General features: G+C 41.2%; 1 long non-coding RNA gene and 1 pseudogene across 1 annotated transcript; both read left to right on the top strand.

Moving 5' to 3' along the window:
* Positions 1-4389: 4389 nt before the first annotated feature.
* Positions 4390-5919, top strand: LOC118965291. Its single transcript, XR_005052590.1, has 3 exons — positions 4390-4620; positions 4750-4894; positions 5591-5919. It is a non-coding gene; the product is annotated as an uncharacterized LOC118965291 (long non-coding RNA).
* Positions 5920-5987: 68 nt separating this feature from the next.
* LOC118966711 lies at positions 5988-6445 on the top strand (annotated as a pseudogene).
* Positions 6446-14171: the final 7726 nt, after the last annotated feature.

The following is a 14171-nucleotide window of genomic DNA, read 5'->3' as shown; positions in this document are numbered from 1 at the left end:
ATTTAGAATTTGTGTAGGGTCCGTGATATCCTTTAGTCAGTCAATTGGTCCACATTACCTGGTCTACCATCTGCGGAAATCAGATCGAAAACGTCAAATGTTGCCACAATTCAAGCTCAGGCATTTGCCTCTCTGACTTCACTCTGTTAACGCTAGGGCTTGGCTAACTTTTGGATTCCTGTCTCACATTTCACCAGTAAACTCTCAAATTGTCCAAACTATGTGTTAAAAAAATTGGTCTGTTTCCAGGTTGTTTCTGAACAGAGTAGATCAAGGTATTGTTCTCCAGCAGAAGATGACGTATCCAAAACATTTGCAGGAGTGTTGGCTTTGCATAAACTGGCATTATGAGATAGAACTACACCACAAATACAATCTCTATGTTGCAACCTTCCTTGTGGGCGTGCTGTGCCATTTTGATTTATAATATAGCCTAATTTTCAAATACAAGGAGTAGCCTAAACATTACAACTCAAACTACTATAGCTGACTATCTGTGTATTATAAAATTAAATGTGTGGGAAATTGAATATTCTGGAGCAATTTTATGCGCCTTATGCCCGTTGACGCAATAACCAACTGTCATCTCTATTTATGACATCAATTCTGCGGGATACCCAGGTTATGATTTTGCCCTGTGGTGTCAAAGCCTTTGTACCGATTCAGATCTATCCTAGAATCTAGGAAAATTATGTCCAAGGCACAATTTGCTGTGGCTGCCGCGTGCCGCAGCATTTTCAAAGTAATAATGTGTAGTTTACAAAATTACCGAAATAATAAATTATAGGCTATTGATACGTGTTGGTTCTGTGATTTTTCCTGATGTTTGTCCTTCTATGATGACCTAGGTCGAAACCAAAATTCACAAAGTAGCAAATCCGCCCACAATGGGACGGGAGAGGGCAGGGCAGTTTCCCACCATTGTCCACGCCCGTATTTAATAAGGTTATATTTGTACATAAATTAAATCAGGTGTGAGCACGACGCTTTTACTAAAACTCAATCTAACAAATATTAGTTTGGCATCTACTGGGGATTTAGATCCCAGAGAATAAATTCTACATAGACTAGTTCTGTTAAAGCTTTTAGAGAGAGAGCAAGATCGAAAATGAATGAGACTGAAAATCAAGTACCATTTTCCGAATATGGTTTCGAACTCACTAACAGGAATGTAAACTAACTTGTGCACAAAATTTGAGAAAATAGCTTTTTGTGTCTATGGAACATTTCTGGGATTCATTTTAGCTTATGAATCATGGGACCAACCCTTCACGTTGCGTTTTATATTTTTGTTCAGTTTATTTGCAAAGTAGCTAAAAAGTTGTTGCTAATGAACTAAATCCTAAAGTTGTCTGTGGTGAGATTTGAACATGCTAACCTCTGGGTTGCTAGACACTTGCGTTATATGCCCACCCATCCACTGCAACCACCCTCCTTTTGTTTGTGCCTTAAAACCTGTTGAGTGTAGGGTGCAGTATTTTGATTTTTGGATGAAAAACGTACCCAAGTTTAAACTGCCTACCCAAACTGCCTATTTCTCAGGCCCAGAATCTAAAATATGCATATAATTGTCAGATTAGGATAGAAAACACTCTAAAGTTTCCAAAACTGTCAAAATATTGTCTGTGAGTATAACAGAACTGATATTGCAGGCGAAAACCTGAGGAAAATTCAACCAGGAAGTGGCCTCTATTTTGAAAGCTCCATGTTCCATTGAATGCCTTCCCTCCATTTAAAGGGATATCAACCATATTCCTTTTCCTATGGCTTCCCCATGTTGTGAACAGTCTTTAGATATAGTTTCAGGCTTTTATTTAGAAAAATGAGCAAGAAAGATCACATCGCGTTAGTGTTCTGGGTGTCCCCAGAATTTTGCTTGCGCAACAGTTTGGAGCAGCCATTGTGTCTCTCTCTCCTATTGACGAAGCTAAAGTCCCGGTTGATATATTATCGATTAAATATTGAAAAAACAACCTGAGGATTGATTATAAAAGACTTTGACATGTTTCTGTCGACATTACGGATACTATTTGGAATTTTTGTCTGCGATGTCGTGACCGCTCATGCCTGTGGATTTCTGAACATAACGCACCAAACAAATGGAGGTATTTTGGATATAAAAATAATCTTTATGGAACAAAAGGAACATTTATTGTGTAACTGGGAGTCTCGTGAGTGCAAACATCCAAAGATCATCAAAAGTAAGCGATTTAATTTATTGCTTTTCTGACTTTCGTGACAATCTACTTGGCGGCTAGCTGTTTGTAATATTTTGTCTACTGAGAGAGATGTTCTTACATAAACGCTTGGATAGCTTTCGCCGAAAAGCTGTATTGAAATCTGACACGCCAGATGGATTAACAACAAGCTAAGCTGTGTTTTGCTATATTGCACTTGTGATTTCATGAAAATTAAATATTTTTGGGAATTTAATTTGAATTTGGCGCGCTGCAATCCAGCTGATGTTGACGTAAATGATCCCGCTAACGGGATGGGTGCTAACCTTCTGTCTTATGTAGCATACCAAAAGTAACAATCGTGCTAATTTGTGTCCTGGATTTACATTTACTATGTTACTACTTATCTGAGACCAGGCTGTCCACACCGGTGTGGTGCCTGAGTGAATTAAACGATTAACATCCCATCATTCTTAGGTCATGTATACAAATGCCTAGTTGCCCATTATTTTGGCTACCATGGCTAGAAGAAGAGATAAGTGAATTTTAAAGAGGGGTCTCAAAGGCGCACAGGGAGTTTAAAGTGTCAATCACCAAATCTCAACCCAATTGAAAATTTATGGGAGATTCTAAAGCTGTGCCTGAGAGAGCGTTTAACAACACCAAATTATGGAATTTCTCATGGAAGAATGGCGTCTCATCTCGCTAATAGAGTTCCAGACAGAATCTATGCGACGGCGCATTGAAGCTGTTTTGGCACCTTGTGGTTGCCCAGCGCCCTATTAAGAAGCTTTGTTGGTGTTTCCTTTATTTTGGCAGTTGCCCGTACTTTAACACATTATTCAAATAGCAGCCATGTTATTTTCTTGCCTTGACATTTGAACTGAGAATTTCCACAAATCTAGCAGTGGTTTAGTAAAGTTTTTTTTTTTTAAAGTAAGCTGGACTGCATGGAGAAAGATTGGAACTTAAATGGGAATCATTATACTTCATTTCAAGCTAGCTATTATCAACATAGCCGTCGCGGGAAGTAGTTTGGGGTGATATTGTACATTGTTTTTCTTCATAGTGATGGAAAGTCTACAGGTACAAACTTGTAGGGTAGGCCGTCATTGTAAATAAGAATTTGTTCTTAACTGACTTGCCTAGTTGAATAAAATTAAAATTAAACCTAGATGACCAGCCTATATACAATACAGTAATGGACATTTACATTAAGTTGTTTGTAAGGATGAGTAAATTAATACTGCACAAAGTGGTTTTCCCTATTTTTATTTATCTTTAACTAGGCAAGTCCGTTAAGAACAAATTCTTATTTTCAATGATGGCCTAGGAACAGTGGGTTAACTGCCTTGTTTAGGTGCAGAACGACAGATTTTTACCTTGTCAGCTTGGGGATTCGATCTTGAAACTTTTCGGTTACTGGCCCAATGTTCTAACTACTAGGCTACCTGCCGCCCCAGGTAGGTAGCCTAGTGGTTATTTTTTTTTATCAAGAAAAACAATCAATTTGCTGTGGCTGTTTAGTCTTTACCCATAACTTTTTTTCTGGATCCATCACAGAAAGGGACAGGGTAACAACTCATACAATTCCAACTACTCAATCCTGCAAGATACTGTTCTTAATTATGCAACCACTTCTTTTGCCGAAGTGGAGATGCTGATATTTTTTGTATTGCCTTCCTCTACAGACATTTATCGCCCGCTAATACTAGTAAAGGCCAAGTGCACTACTTTTCTGAAAACATTTATAAAACATTTTATTCAGATTTTACAGGGGGTGCTACAGCACCCATACTACCCACGGCTATGAATATCAACCAAAGTGGCTATAGGGCTGAGTGCTTTTTGCCTTGGGTGTATTTATTATGTAAACCATTTACTGTTTAAAAACCAAATGAAACGGAGCGGGACCTACCTAAATTTGTCCAATAGAAACTCTCGTTTGCGCTTGGAGTACGTTTCTGTTGCAAAACGCTTTGCAATGGAATCGGCATAATGATCACGCTCCCAAAACGACTTGCTCCTGACAAATGCTATGACACTCCCACAGATGTTAGTGTCTTCTCTGCAATGATTGTGGATCGGAGTACATCCCAATGATTTCTGGAATGCAAACATTTTGACCTGATTGGTCTCAGAAACCAATGGGTTGGGCCAGAGCTAGAACACGCATGGGTAAATTGGCTTTTGGAAAATGTCATTGCCTTTTGATACGTCAATTGATTAGATGATCCAATTGCTGATATGACTTTGTTTTGTACTACACCCCTCATTTTGACGTCACCACAAACAGCTTAAACAATGGCAGTCCCAGACAAACTGAAGTCTTCCGCATACTTGAGTCGTCAGGCAGATTTCTTTAGTCAGCAGCCCTACATTTCACTTATCACCATAGCAAGCTGGGTTTGCCATGTTAAATACACAATTATTCATGGTAAAGGTATGTAAAAATGGCACTTCAGCAAAGACCTAGGTTGTGCTCAATTACTGAAATACCTTTGCAGCTGAGTAACCTTGCCCATCATGAGCACAATCTAAGGAAACTGACAGACATGGTTGATTTTGTTAGTTCTCTCACCAGGAGCACGGCCTTTGTGTACTGTGGCCTGTATGAAGCGCTAGTCTTTGGAGGCCAACTTCTCATGAAGTAAAGGCCTCAACTTCATCTACGTGGGCCACTGGTTTCTGTGGTCACTCAGCCTGGCCATCTTCAGGTGAGTTAAAGCACAGAACACCCACATTTGCCTCTGACTTTTGAATGAATTGAAGATGCACAACAGGGGTCGGCAACATGCTGCTGGTGGCCCAAAACCATTCCACAGTAAAAAATGTAACTGTAAAGCCTGTCAAATCGCCAGGAATTCAGCTAAAAATGTGTTTCACTTAGGAAATATGTTTCTAAGTGTTCCCATATAAAGAGGTTTGTCTCAATGTAGGATTTAAAACTAAAAAAAATTATACCATTTATTTTTGGGCTTAGTTGGGTTCAATTTGCAGTGGTCTGTTTGCATACAGTAATCATCTCTGGGGCCTTCATTTTATAATTTTTTAAAGAGAAAGTTAGGTTTATGCTCTAGCATAGGTGGTACATGTCAGCAGTCTGTAATTCTCCATTCAGAGTAATGTGACCGGTACACTGATGTCAGAGGTTAAGCCTGATTGCGGAGGGCTGCCTATTCTCATGAGCTATCCCCTCTGTGTGTTAAACTCATAACTTTCTGGCTAATGGGATGGTGACCAATGTGGGTCAGAGTTCCCAAAACAAAACCTTCCAAAATGTGATGTCTCATCACTGTCTCAAAACGATCTACGCTTGTGTGCAAGGCTGTGATGCAATGCTAATGTAACTTGGATTATATTATTTTGCCACTTGCCCTCTGGTCCAATGCTTAACTCTTTCTCAATTGCAGTATTGTTGGAGCAATTCGAACAGGATGGTACATGCTGTATGTCCTCTCCACCAGTGGTTTCAAATAGTCTATATGTGACTAGAGCTTCTACAGTGGACCAGTGAGCAAGTTCTGTGCTTATGCCTTTGTCCTGAGCAATGCCCCGGAACTGGGTAAGAACTGGGGTTGGAACTAGCAGGCATCTGTATGATCTTGACATTTTGTCCACTTGTACCATATCTAATTAATGTATGGCAAACCATATAACTGGTCTCTTTTGCATAAACCATGCTTTGATATTGTTGCAGGAATTGAATTCCTCTGTTTTAATACCCAATTAAAATTAAACACTGTCAATTAATAAGAATTTGTATGACCCTTATTTTATAGAAATAGACAGAGCCCGGTCTTAAAGTCAAATAGCAGCCTTTATTCACGAGAGTACTCCACAGGTGATACAGTGTTCATCGTGTTCCGTAAGCAGCGGTTGCTTTTCCTGCACTGGTACCACCACGTCACTGTGCTGCTCTACTCCTGGTACTCCTACAAGGACCAGGTGGCTGGAGGCGGCTGGTTCATGACCATGAACTACTCTGTTCACGCACTCATGTATAGCTACTACGCAGTGCGGGCTACCGGGTGCCACGCCCCTTTGCCGTGGTCATCACCACCTTCCAGATCACCCAGATGGCCATGGGGCTGATGGTCAGTTAGCTGGTCTTCCGCTGGATGCAGGACGGGGACTGCCACTCCCACCTGAACAACATTGTGTGGAGTTCCCTCGTGTACCTCAGCTACCTGGTCCTCTTCTCCTCCTTCTACCAGACTTACCTGAAAGACAAAGGTGGCAAACACTGGCAAGAGCTCCAAGACTGACTAAGCTGCATTGCCCTGACAGGGCCATTTTAAGCTTTTTGCAACGATGGCAATGTCTGTCCATTCTCTATACACCTTATGCCATTAGTTTACCAGCAGTGAACTATTTGCTTTCTTTTTCTGAACCTGTCACAGCCACACTACATGGTCTGAAGTGTTTAAAGAAATGTTTATGAAGATTGTGCCTCATCACATCCTACAGTCCATGGCGTATTACAAGTTTTTTGCTCTTTGTATCAGAAGTTCCAATCTATGCATTCCAACAGGCATATACAGTGGGGCAAAAAAGTATTTAGTCAGCCATCAATTGTGCAAGTTCACCCACTTAAAAAGATGAGGCCTGTAATTTTCATCATAGGTACACTTAAACTATGACAGACAAAATGAGAAAAAAAAATAATCCAGAAAATCACATTGTAGGATTTCTAATGAATTTATTTGCAAATTATGGTTGAAAATAAGTATTTGGTCACCTACAAACAAGCAAGATTTCTGGCTCTCACAGACCTGTAACTTCTTCTTTAAGAGGCTCATCTGTCCTCCACTCGTTACCTGTATTAATGGCACCTGTTTGAACTTGTTATCAGTATAAAAGACACCTGTCCACAACCTCAAACAGTCACACTCCAAACTCCACTATGGCCAAGACCAAAGAGCTGTCAAAGGACACCAGAAACAAAATTGTAGACCTTCACCAGGCTGGGAAGACTGAATCTGCAATAGGTAAGCAGCATGGTTTGAAGAAATCAACTGTGGGAGCAATTATTAGGAAATGGAAGACATACAAGACCACTGATAATCTCCCTCGATCTGGGGCACCACTCAATATATATGTTTTTATTAATTTGATCATATGATTGTAGCTGGAATAGTGCCAGAAAAGTGAAACTGGTCTCACTCCACAATTGTTTTTTTTTTTTTTTTTTGCACCAGAGATGATGCAGGTTAAATATATATTATGGTACTCAGGATCTGAGAACATGTTTCACTTTGTCACTTTCTGGTGAGAATGCTGTGTATTGAATGGAATTCCTAACTACAGTCTGTTCTGTTGTGAATGTCAGGTATTGTCTCCCTCTACCTCCATAAAAGACAAATGTGGTGCTTTAAGTGACATGGCTAACTTTGTCTTTCTCTTAATTTAGTTCTGTATGTAATTTAATTTTACAAATTCAAGGGGTTGTGCATAAATGTTTACAGGTTAGTCCCTTTAAAAGCCTAACTGAAGATGTAAAAAAAAAAAAAGTCAAATGTGCAGAAATGTATTCGGTTAAGATGTGCCAAATGATGCTGAGCCACCCTGTGTCAAGATGATGGTCCAGTTTCTCATCTGTAGGTCTTGCCAATGTTGCGCAAATGGACTCCAGCCTATGAATTCTACTGTGGTCCTGATCTGAAGTGTCATGACATGTACTAAATCTTGTAGTGGATTATAAAGCTCTTATTTTGGAATCTCTTTATTTGACTATTTGTTATAACCCTGGTAAACAAGCAAGTAGTTGCCAATGGCAGTAGGAGCAGTCCGTGGAAGACTTACCATTAGGTAGAAGAGGCAACTTCCTCACATCAAAGGGCCTCCTGAGCTGGGCATAAGTTGAGGCCACATTAACTTTTTCTGGGGGCTGTGTCAATCAAGCCATACTATTGACTAATCAATTTGAGACACATTTTTATATTAATCACCCACGGACTGGTTCATATTTAAGACCATTCCACCCTGACTAGAGTTGCTGTACGGCCCATGCATTGTTTCATGTGATATGATTGCAAATGCTACTTTGACTGTAAAGCTGCGGCAAAAACGCTGTGAGGCGCTTTAAGAAGAGCCGGGTTGTGAAAATATCATTTTTAATTTCCTGAGAACGCAAGTCCGGTGCCACTGATAATACTGCCATCGTTGAGGCAGAGGACCTGACTACGAGCCCAGAGACAGGCCCATCTAGCACTCCAACCTCTAGCATTAGCCTAGCCAGCACTTCAAACCGTAACATTACGGCCTCTGCTGCTTTCGGTGGCACATCAGTACTAACTCTGGACGGCTCTGACTTAGAATACGTGGAAGACTACAAATACCTAGGTGTCTGGCTAGACTGTAAACTCTCCTTCCAGACTCCCATTAAGCATCTCCAATCAAAAATTAAATCTAGAATCAGCTTCCTATTTCGCAACAAAGCTTCCTTCACTCATGCTGCCAAACATTCCCTCGTAAAACTGACCATCCTAGCGATCCTTGACTTCGGCGACGTCATCTGTAAAATAGCCTCCAACACTCTACTCAGCAAACTGGATGTAGTCTATCACAGTGCCATCCGTTTTGTCACCAAAGCCCCATATACTACCCACCACTGCAACCTGTACGCTCTCGTTGGCTGGCCCTCGTTTCATACTCGTCGCCAAACCCACTGGCTACAGGTTATCTACAAGTCTCTGCTAGGTAAAGCCCCGCCCTATCTCAGCTCGCTGGTCACCATAGCAGCACCCACTCGTAGCACACGCTCCAGCAGGTACAGTGCCTTGCGAAAGTATTCGGCCCCCTTGAACTTTGCGACCTTTTGCCACATTTCAGGCTTCAAACATAAAGATATAAAACTGTATTTTTTTGTGAAGAATCAACAACAAGTGGGACACAATCATGAAGTGGAACGACATTTATTGGATATTTCAAACGTTTTTAACAAATCAAAAACTGAAAAATTGGGCATGCAAAATTATTCAGCCCCTTTACTTTCAGTGCAGCAAACTCTCTCCAGAAGTTCAGTGAGGATCTCTGAATGATCCAATGTTGACCTAAATGACTAATGATGATAAATACAATCCACCTGTGTGTAATCAAGTCTCCGTATAAATGCACCTGCACTGTGATAGTCTCAGAGGTCCGTTAAAAGCGCAGAGAGCATCATGAAGAACAAGGAACACACCAGGCAGGTCCGAGATACTGTTGTGAAGAAATTTAAAGCCGGATTTGGATACAAAAAGATTTCCCAAGCTTTAAACATCCCAAGGAGCACTGTGCAAGCGATAATATTGAAATGGAAGGAGTATCAGACCACTGCAAATCTACCAAGCCCTGGCCGTCCCTCTAAACTTTCAGCTCATACAAGGAGAAGACTGATCAGAGATGCAGCCAAGAGGCCCATGATCACTCTGGATGAACTGCAGAGATCTACAGCTGAGGTGGGAGACTCTGTCCATAGGACAACAATCAGTCGTATATTGCACAAATCTGGCCTTTATGGAAGAGTGGCAAGAAGAAAGCGTCGTTCATAAAAAGTGTCGTTTAAAGTTTGCCACAAGCCACCTGGGAGACACACCAAACATGTGGAAGAAGGTGCTCTGGTCAGATGAAACCAAAATTTAACTTTTTGGCAACAATGTTATGTTTGGCGTAAAAGCAACACAGCTCATCACCCTGAACACACCATCCCCACTGTCAAACATGGTGGTGGCAGCATCATGGTTTGGGCCTGCTTTTCTTCAGCAGGGACAGGGAAGATGGTTAAAATTGATGGGAAGATGGATGGAGCCAAATACAGGACCATTCTGGAAGAAAACCTGATGGAGTCTGCAAAAGACCTGGGACTGGGACGGAGATTTGTCTTCCAACAAGACAATGATCCAAAACATAAAGCAAAATCTACAATGGAATGGTTCAAAAATAAACACATCCAGGTGTTAGAATGGCCAAGTCAAAGTCCAGACCTGAATCCAATCGAGAATCTGTGGAAAGGACTGAAAACTGCTGTTCACAAATGCTCTCCATCCAACCTCACTGAGCTCGAGCTGTTTTGCAAGGAGGAATGGGAAAAAATTTCAGTCTCTCGATGTGCAAAACTGATAGAGACATACCCCAAGCGACTTACAGCTGTAATCGCAGCAAAAGGTGGCGCTACAAAGTATTAACTTAAGGGGGCTGAATAATTTTGCACGCCCAATTTCAGTTTTTGATTTGTTAAAAACGTTTGAAATGTCCAATAAATGTTGTTCCACTTCATGATTGTGTCCCACTTGTTGTTGATTCTTCACAAAAAAATACAGTTTTATATCTTTATGTTTGAAGCTTGAAATGTGGCAAAAGGTCTCAAAGTTCAAGGGGGCCGAATACTTTCGCAAGGCACTGTAAATACTCTCAGACCATGAGAAACAAGATTCTCTGGTCTGATGAAACCAAGATTGAACTCTGGAGGAAACCTGGCACCATCCCTACAGTGACACTCGTCAGGATCGAGGGAATGATGAACGACGCAAAGTACAGAGAGATCCTTGATGAAAACTTTCTCCAGAGTGCTCGAGACCTCAGACTGGGGCAAAGGTTCACCTTCCAACAGGACAACAACCATAAGCACACAGCTAAGACAACCCAGGAGTGGCTTTGGGGCAAGTCTCTGAATGTCCTTGAGTGGTCCAGCCAGAGCCCGGACTTGAACCTGATCGAACATCTCTGGAGAGACCTGAAAATAGTTGTGCAGCGACACTCCCCATCCAACCTGACAGAGCTTGAAAGGATCTGCAGAGAAGAATGGAAGAAACTCCCAAAGTACAGGTGTGCCAGGCCTGTAGCGTCATACCCAAGAAAACTTGAGGCTGTAATCGCTGACAAAGGCGCATCAACAAAGTATGTTTTAAAAAAAATGGAGGTTGGAATAATACTGTGAAAATGCCCTTTTAGTGTAAGAGCTGCAGGGCCATGCAAAGACCTTTCAGGGGGCACTTTCATAATTCATATCTCAAAATACCAAAACGCCTCTAGCGAAAATAAGCATTTTTTAGCATATAGAGTATAGGCCTATTTATTTCTAGTCTGACAACTCACAATAAATTCTTCCACTGCTTGGTCGTTCGCTTCATACATTGAGAGCAATAGTAATGGCATCTTTTTGTAGGCACTATCTCCACTATGGTTAGTTGGACAAAGCCTATGGGAAAATTGAGTTTTTGTAGTGTTTTTGGATAGACGCCAAACAAGGTCTGTGGTAAACACAGGATATCTCATGTTTTGTTCTATGAGAATCTTCATCAGCTAACATCACTTTGTGAATTTTGAAGCATTTATGTAATTTATATAGGCACTAAGCACATAACATGATATTTATGAATTAACTATGAAGCCTGACTGGTATCTCATAGAACAAAACGTAAGATCTGAGCCTGTGTTATCAGACCTTATTTTCAGCGTTTATCACAACTCTTCTTTCTCCATTAACTTTCCCCATAGGGATGGTTGAACAAACCCCAGGTAACTAATTTCCAGGTTTAAGGACTACAAGCTCACGAGCTCTATTGGCATCTTTATTTGTAGTCAACATTGTTGAGGTCACAGAGACGGATAAACCGTTCGGTTTAGCAGAGATCTTCTGTGTAGAATGTGATGCGAAAAAAAAGATCAGCTTTAATATTGCAAATATAATCTACAATCTATAAAATGTAATTGTTTGAATCATTTCTAATCCCCTTTATTTAAAAAATTAATTCTCTATACTTTCTTCCCCCCACTACCATCCCTACCCTAATTGGAGTAAACTAATGGATAAGCTTCAATGAGAGCTTCAAGTTCCTTGTTGTCCACATCACAAACGAACGATCATGGTTCAAACACACCAAGACAGTCGTGAAGTGGGCACGACAAATGCCTATTCCTCCTCAGGAGACTGAAAAGATTTGGCATGGGTCCTCAGATCCTCAAAAGGTTCTACAGCTGCACCATCGAGAGCAACCTGACTGGTTGCATCACCACCTGGTGCTCGGCCTCTGACCTCAAGGCACTACAGGGAGTAGGGCGTACGGTCCAGTACATCACTGGGGCCAAGCTTCCTGCCATCCAGGACCTCTATACCAGGCGCTGTTAGAGGAAGGCCATAAAAATTGCCAAAGACTCCAGCCACCCTAATCATATACTGTTCCTCTGCTAGCGCACAGCAAGCTGTACCAGAGTACCAAATCTAGGTCAAAAAGGCTTAACAGCTTTGACCCCCAAGCCATAAGACTCCTGAACAGCTACTCAAATGGCTACCCAGACTATTTGCATTGTTGAAAATAACTTTTGCCCATCTCATGACATTCTCCAAAGTCTAACAAACGCACTTCGCTGTTCTATGAGTGGTCTGAGGCAGGCGTTAGATTACGAACATTTAACATTAATAACAATGGTTTTGGGCAAAAGCACAGATATTTAACTATGCTCCTATGAAGGTTAGCGAGGAACTTAGCCTTAAGATGCTTTTTGGGAAACTGGGCCCTGATCAAAAGGAGCAACGAACAAACAGGCTGAGGGGTGGCAAACTTAACAACTTGTGGGCAGTGGGTTCAGAACAATGACAAAAAAAATACCAAAAGGGCACTTTGGAGACTGGAAGGGCAAAGGGAAATGTGCTCTGCATAGCTGGACCCCATCTGTGCACATGCCCAAAGAGCTTTTTGAAAAGGCCGCTTGAAATTTCAACCCGGTTTTGGTGGGATGGAGTTTTGGCTTACCTGGTGGCATCACCAGGTGGTAAAATAAGAGTTCCAAACCTCTGCCATTAACAGTTAATTTTCCCCTCCACTCAGACCACTCCCAGCAAAATTGTCCTTTGCCAAGAAGCAATTTTGTTGTTGACCATTTTAATTGAAATCAATTGCATGAAGGTACTTAATGGTTACCCAGAAATTATGAGATACAAACAGCTGCATTGGACCTTTCATTTTGAGCCTAGACCAAATACTGTAGATTGAATGCTATGTTAAACAACGGCAATAATGGTTGCTTTGGTTGTCAACTGCCTTGAGGCCATTTTAGTCCAGACTGTTGAAAAACAAGGATCTCTAAAGTTGTCCCAGGTGAGGCAGGCAGCATGTGAGGGAGGGCCAACTGCGCAGGTGTTTTACCTAGTTGCTCTGGAACTCATCCTTTCTCCAAGACACAACCAATGTTTTAAAAGGGCAACTGAAAGCAAAAACCAACTTCTCTGGTTGAAAATGGCCTGTGGCAATATTAGTCAAACATTTATTCTAGTGCCAAAATTTACCAAAGTGTAAGAATAATTTTGGTTCTAAAGAAAGTATATTCCAAAACTGAGTTCTGCGAGATGTGTAACTGAGGTTGTCACGACTTACATGAGCGTTGGGTTACAATCATTCCCACTAACACGGGATTGTAATGCCTGGGTAGAATTGTCATGCACAGAGAAACAGCTGCGGTGATTTGCGCTCTATGAAATCATGGCAGCAAACAGCGAGATAGTCCAAGGTGCTGCATAATGGAGATGACTTGTTTATATAAGACAACACATCACCAATGTTATGTTGAAACACTTGTACCATAAGCCCTTTATGAAGTGGTCACTTGCTGATGTGACTGAGAGTGATCACTTGAGTCTGCCACAGTTTTGGGCAAAAATGACAATTGAGACAATGTGCACTTGCACAAAAAAAATGCATTGTGAAATTTGAGTGCGGACCATTTATACATCTCTGTATGAATTTGCGTGCCAAGCTTCTGGGAGTGCGTGATGGTTCTTTTGATTCACTATGAAACATTGCCAGACAGACACACTCTGGTAATAGATTGTGAGAACGTTTTAAAAATAGAAACTAAACCCAAGCATACGTCGCCAGTGACTTGCTAAGTTGATTCATTGACAAACAGATGGAACTTACCTAGTTAGCGATTTTGGGCACTGAACATTTTTCTAAGTGTCGCAGTTTATGCTTTATTTACGATAGGCTAACAGCTTGCTGATGAAGTTGTAGA

This window comes from Oncorhynchus mykiss, chromosome 1 (genome assembly GCF_013265735.2).
Source record: "Oncorhynchus mykiss isolate Arlee chromosome 1, USDA_OmykA_1.1, whole genome shotgun sequence".
NCBI classification, from domain to species: Eukaryota; Metazoa; Chordata; class Actinopteri; order Salmoniformes; family Salmonidae; genus Oncorhynchus; species Oncorhynchus mykiss.
Note: the sequence above shows the minus strand (reverse complement) of the source record. Positions and strands in the feature narration are given on the sequence as shown.